This window comes from Aulostomus chinensis, chromosome 21 (genome assembly GCF_037954235.1).
Source record: "Aulostomus chinensis isolate RoL2024-O1b breed Wild chromosome 21, RoL_Achi_v1.0, whole genome shotgun sequence".
NCBI classification, from domain to species: domain Eukaryota; kingdom Metazoa; phylum Chordata; class Actinopteri; order Syngnathiformes; family Aulostomidae; genus Aulostomus; species Aulostomus chinensis.
In genome coordinates this window covers 3387956-3394557 of record NC_141340.1, presented here as the reverse complement: position 1 = coordinate 3394557, position 6602 = coordinate 3387956, and the positions used below count along the sequence as shown (strand labels likewise).

General features: G+C 44.8%; 2 non-coding genes across 2 annotated transcripts; both read left to right on the top strand.

Moving 5' to 3' along the window:
- The first annotated feature begins 5437 nt into the window (after positions 1–5437).
- trnaw-cca (transfer RNA tryptophan (anticodon CCA)) lies at positions 5438–5509 on the top strand. Its single transcript has one exon. It is a non-coding gene; the product is annotated as a tRNA-Trp (tRNA).
- A 723-nt stretch (positions 5510–6232) lies between these two features.
- Positions 6233–6304, top strand: trnaw-cca (transfer RNA tryptophan (anticodon CCA)). Its single transcript has one exon. It is a non-coding gene; the product is annotated as a tRNA-Trp (tRNA).
- Positions 6305–6602: the final 298 nt, after the last annotated feature.

Genomic DNA, 6602 nt, shown 5'->3' with positions numbered 1-6602 from the left:
CAGAGGAACATTAACTTGTCTTGACTTCCTGCACAACAGGAGCAGTTATGATGTTAACTCCTGGCAGCCACGCCACCGCCATACGTGAACATGTCAGCGAGGCAGCATCTCTCAGCCGAATCTGATGATAAAAACCCGTCAACAAACTTACTGTTGTGAACGGAGTGACCTTATTTGCATCTGCTCATTGTACCTCCTCATTGCCCTTTAATGGCTGTCAGATGTGCAGCAAGGAGGCTGATTCCTCTGATGGATAAATTAATCTTGACAACCTCCAACATCAAAATGTCTCCATCTGGCCTGTTTATTGTCTCCCTAAAGGACAATGCGCATGGCTGACATGAGAGCTAGCTTGTTATTTCATGTGAAAGAATAAAGCAAAGCTTAGAAAACAGCATATTAATTATTCACACATGCTCGAATTGGTTAATTATGATGGCAGACACCCATATCTGCCTTATTAACCATCAACACAGCACTGGAGAGGGATCTAATTCAGGCACGTAGCAAATGACTGCTAATAAATCAACACCCCCATTCTGTCATTTCCATTTTTTGACTGTGAAATGTTGTGTTCAAGATGACGCCTGTGTTTGATTATTCAATGAAACACCTGCTTCTCCTTGAATAAGCTTCTGTGGTTGCATCTGCTGCAGGGTTCGACATTACGCTGCAGATACGGCAGCGATGTACCGCGGCTGACGAATCACGCACCATAGCCTGGATGTTACTGGGCTGCATTCGGAGCACTCCAGCATTTCTCTACCAACATTTTGCACAACAATTGCATGGAACGAACACTTGCTAACGCTGGGTGTGATTCCCAGTATTTGTCGTGTTTCCGCACTGCAATTTTGTTCTTGCTCTTCCTGTTTTGAGTCCTTTTAGTACCTCCACTTCCCATCTCAGCCTCCCAGCAACTGCTTCCGTCCTAAATTTTTGTTTGCTGCCTCGGTTTTGCACTTTGGGCCTTTAGCCCGTCATTTTGTACTCTTTTTCTTTTGGTCTGTATCGACCCATTTTTATATTTAAAAGGATTTGACCTCTTCGGGGTCTCTGTCTGCCTTCAAATGGGTTTGCGTGTTCACGAGGAAGATCCCATATCAATCTCCTCCTCTTGTGGTTTGCACAACATCATGAGAGGAGATTTGCTGAAAGCAAAATGATTTGTGACGACAAAACTAAAATAAACTCAACTAATGACGCAACAAGACTCGGGTGGGCGGACACAAGTGCAGGGAAGGAGCTGATAGGCGGAGAAGCACCAGGAGCAGGACTGACGAGGACTGATTAACCAACAAGAACCAGGTGAAGCCCACAAGCACACAAAGACACAGGAGGGAAGAGCTGACAGCTAAAACAGGAAATAGACAGAACCGAAACACAAACTAGAAACACACAAGTGAAAAAGGAGAAATGCTTGAAATACTAAACTAAACAGTCAGAATACAAACAACAGTCACAAACTACAAGTCCACAACCAAACCTGACACGGCAGGACTTCACCCAACCTTCACTCTCCCTCTACATTTGGCACAATGACATTTAACATCCGTGTCAACCTATTTCTTCTTCTTCTTTAACCACGTCAACCACCAAAAGACTCATTTGAGCTTCAAAGGTTTCTTCTTCACTCCCTTGGGCAGCGTCATCTTCACACGGGAGGATCAGACAAAAGCAAGAATAGCAAGGACGCCGCTCAGGAACATTTGCTACTCCAAAGAGATACACCAATATACCAAAAATGTAATTTGAACCACAACACCAGCGTATAATCAGTGCTGTGTTACAACAATGCTCTGTAAATGAAGACAAAAGCATTACCAGCAACAGGAAAACTAGATAAAGAGGATAAAGATGGATGGCACTGTCCCTACGGAGACCAGCGTCCAACGTAACCAGGCTGACCTGGAAACCTGACGTCAGGAAACGGGGAAACATCCGGCAACCTGCTATCGGATAGAACCGAATGTGACCCAGAACTTTATTGGTCCCTTCTTAACGGCCTGGAAGGAGTGTCAGGCATAATTAAGTAAAGCTGTAAAATCCAAAAATGTGGCATTTAGTAATTCATGCTGTGGAGCGCTCTCAGGCATTTAACCAAAACCACCGACACTGAGGGGAGGGAGCTACCTCAGAACTCATTCCCACGCCCCTCTATACATTAATGAACAGGAGCTCATGATATCACGTTCAGCTTTGCAGTTTATGCCGGTTGTAAGTTCCTGCTTACCTCTTTGATCTGCATCATTTTTGCTGTCATCTTTTGATCACTGCTGCCTGTCATCTCTCAGCAGTGTGAATGGAGAACAAATGCCGCCTTGTGGAGGTGCTGATTTCCTCCCTCCCAACACGCAATATCTGATTTGTTGCTGGTAAGCAAAGTGATGACAAATCCCCAAATACGATTCAAATGGCGCACACTCTGACACTCCCATTCACACACACACACACACACACACACACACACACACACACACACACACACATACACACACACACACACACTTCCACCGTCCAATCAGAAGGACTTCAACAGGCCACTGATTTTTGGACTCTGGAGACTTACAGTTAGCCTCTCTGCCTCCTGACTCGATCTCTGCCACAGCTTCATTACCCTGTGACTACAAAGGATTTCTTCTCTCTGGTGACTCTCATAGTATGAACTGGTTGTCCCCCCACGTGTGTGTGTGCGTGTGCACACTTGTGTGTACCATGGCTTTATTGTCCTCATCGCTCATTAAAGCCTTCCTCTGAGGGATTTGATGGCAATAAACACAGAAGCAGCAGCAGGAAAAACGCCGCCTTCCCTCTGCAGACCAGTCGGACAGCAGGATCGATGGTCTCAGCGGCCTGGGTGACGACCACAGGGTCAGTCATCGCATCAGGCAGCTGATAACGTGGGAGGATGCAATTGTGGCCGCCTGAATGGGTTTTTAATTCTGGCTTTTTATTGGAACCGGCACTGTGGTATTGCCCTCAAGAAAGTACCACTCAGTGTGTTTTATATTGACCTTGGAGTACGGGGGGGTTGAAGTCTCTTCTCTTTTTTATTCCCACTGAGAAGTTCAGGATGTACAGTAATTGCTTGCCTCAAGAGTTATGAATCACATTTATGGAATTAAAATTTTTTCGCTTCCAGATCCACAGGGAGATGAAGACGGTGTGAGTGAACTTGTAAACACAAGAACTCTTGATGGAAAAGCTCTGAAAACTTTAAATCAGGGATGGGGAAAAGAAAAATACCTTGATTTATTTGGAGATGGTTTTTACACATGCAGTAGAGGTGATACGTGGCCACCTGAAAATAACTTCAGATGCATGTTTTTGCACCTTTTAATTACGTGGAAAAAAATGAAAGATATTCTTGAAGCGAGAATTTAACAGCAGAGGTTAAGCAGCCACCTTATAAAGATCAAAACAAACCACCTCACACTTGAACGGCGTGTTCCGCCTGCAGCTCCTTCAGGTTCTCTCAGCGACTGTTCGCTTGCTCTGAGTCGTCACTGAGCGAACCTGAAGAGTCTCTTAGGTTTGCTGCATGCTTCCAGACCTCATTTTGAGGCACTCTGCGCGTTCTCACCCGCAGTTTAACTGTTCCAAACCCCAAATCTGGTTCCTTGGGTGTGCTTTCTTGCAACCTGTATTTCTCCTCCCCCCTTTCCCTTACAGCGTCTTACAGCATGCGAGATGTGCAGTCCAATGCCCTCACGATAGCATCGCGTCGCCTGCATGGGCGACTGAATTTTGTTCACCCACAGCTTAAAACTGGTGCGAGAGCTGGCTGGTGCAGAAGAGAAGAACCAAGGTTCTGAAAATGTGGCACATGCTGGTTCAAGGACCTGCACCAAAAAGCTTCAGCGAATCAGGGGAAGGTACAAGTGAAACCAGTCGGTCACGGTGGAGAGCATCGGTTAACTTTGAAAAGCTATTTATCTACGTTCCCTCAAGAATGACTGCAGTAAACAATATATACAAACACAGAGTCAAAAAAGTCCCAAAAAATCCCTGCAGTTCTGCTTCTGCTGGTGTCACTCGACACCTGGCAGACTTCATTGTACACACCTTGATGAAGGAGGCAAAAAACAGATTTTTCATCGTCATTTTCAATGAAAGAATTGTACTGTAGGTGAGTTTTTTTAATGATTGTCATGGAGATGGAATATATCTTTTCGTGAAACAAGGTCATCATCCCCTCAATAGTTTCATGTAATTTGATACAAAAGGTGACCTGAAAGCAAGAAGCTGAAAGGAGGCCGGCCGTCCCAGAGGTGGCGAATCTTCCATCAATAAATCAGTTCTTGGCTGCTTCTTGTTCTGTGGCAACAACAACGGTCCAGTCCAGGAAAATCAACTCTGACTTTGGCTCACGTGCAACTCTGCATGTGAACCCACTGTGCAGTCACAAAAAAGTCTCACACATGCTGATCTGTTTCAGTCCGGACCAAAGTGGAAGGTCAAAAGACGGATGGACGATGTCCTCTGTGGAGCTGTGCAGCTAGCGTGGCTAAAAAGCCTCTTAAGGCAACGATGATCTAAGTCCCAGTGTAAGAATAAAGGATAAGATTATCGAAGCTTGAAAAGGCTTTTGGGAACAGGGACCAGATCTGTTTTAAGCATAATTCCACACTTGCACCAAGAAGCAATAAAATAAAGTTTCAAATATAATGTCAAGCAATTACATCATGAAACACAATTATGTTAATTTACACTTTGATTATCTGTATTTTTGATCTTGATCCAGCTGAAAAGCACATTGTTCTTATGCGTAACAGTCAGTATCAACTCTTACTACCATTAGAATCAGAACAGGACACACACACACACACACATACACACACACACACACACACACACACACACAGGTTCGCTGTCTTTTGGCCCAGGAGGACAAATTGAGGGCACATATATCATATCAGTCATAAGCCCCGTTTAAGACGATTATGCACAAAAAGTGTCAGGCTAATCATTTCTATAGACCCAAGCGCGCAATTCTGTGACACAGACGTGCTCTCGTGTGATACCAGCCAACGACTAATTAGTGGTTCGGATTTCCTAGCAGTCTGCAAAAAAAAAAAAAAAGAGAAAAAGAAAAAAAGAGAAACACACGCATACTAACATCAGAACTCCTGCCACCAGAGTTTTCTGTAACCCTATTTTTAACCTTATTCTTGGCTGTACTGTACATACATTTGACACATACATCAGTCTAATTGGCGTAGGTGGAGGTGTTTATGGATGACATCTCGGAATTGTGGAATCCGAATGGTGAGTAGAAGTTTGTCTGCCCAATTCGAAGAAGGTTGTTTGTTGTGTTTCCAGTTGGAAAAATTCAACAACTGAACAAACTTTGCGCTCAAATGGTAACAAATGATGTCCCTCAAATCAATGTATAAAATCATTAAAAGACATAAAAACAGCCACAAGGTCATCAAATGACTCTGTGGCGCAACGGTAGCGCGTCTGACTCCAGATCAGAAGGTTGCGTGTTCGAATCACGTCAGGGTCATACAGAAACCTGTTTCTGACAACTGCCATCAGTTCCTTTAACTCACGAAGGAGAAGCCATGAGCGCTGATAGAAGATGGAGGCTCCGAGGTCACCAAGGCTCATTCTCTTTTCATCTCTAAATCCAACAAAGGTCTTCATCCATGGCCTGCGTCAGCTTGCGTGGGGCTGGAGCTTACCCTGGCTGTCACTGCACGACAGTCCGGCTCTCCCTGGACAACCATCCACACCTTCTGACAATATAAAAACAAAAACACCATTTTCTCCTTCACCTGCAAAGAGCTCTGTGGCACTGACCCCGGGTCAGAAAGGTGCGTGTTCAAATCACGTCAGAGCCAACGCTTTATAACTGCTTTTTCGGAAAGGTCTCCCACTGTGCGATGATAAAGGAGAAACCATGCACGCTGCTCCATAATCGTGATGGAAGATGGGTACTGCAACATTCACTTCCCAAGTTCCAAGAGGAAATCAATCCAAGTACTAAAATGTTCAGCCCAAAAGGTTTACTGCATTTTCGTAAAGGTCTGCTACTGTAATTAGCTCACCAACATATCCCTCTACAGATGCTGGTGACTGAGAATGTTTGCTGCATTCCACTGTTTTAATGCGTTCACCTCTCACTTCCAGCTCCAACTTCTGAGAAGACGTGACTCCAAGCATCCTAACGAGCCCGGGCAGACATTAAAATAGCAATATAACCTTATCAAGTGATGGCTAGTTGGTGGACTCTGTAGCGCAACGGTAGCGCATCTGACTCCAGATCAGAAGGTTGCGTGTTCAAATCACGTCCGGGTCAAACACTTTAATTGCATCTTAGCCTCTGGGATCTTGGTTGGATCAATCAGGACTCACTGTCACCAGCTTATGTCATCTTATGAGAAAAGGTTTGCCTATGGGCTGGAATTTTTGTTCCAACGTCTACTTTGATCCCAGGCTGTCCACCAGCCCTCTGGCTCATCCACATGGCCTTGAGCAAACTCTTAATTGTCGGCGAGGTCTAATTTTTTTGGAGACTGTTGACTTCCCTCCTCACCACTCTGCCACCGTTTTAGTTCAGTGTCCTCATGATGGTGGACTCATGAACCCTTGTGACC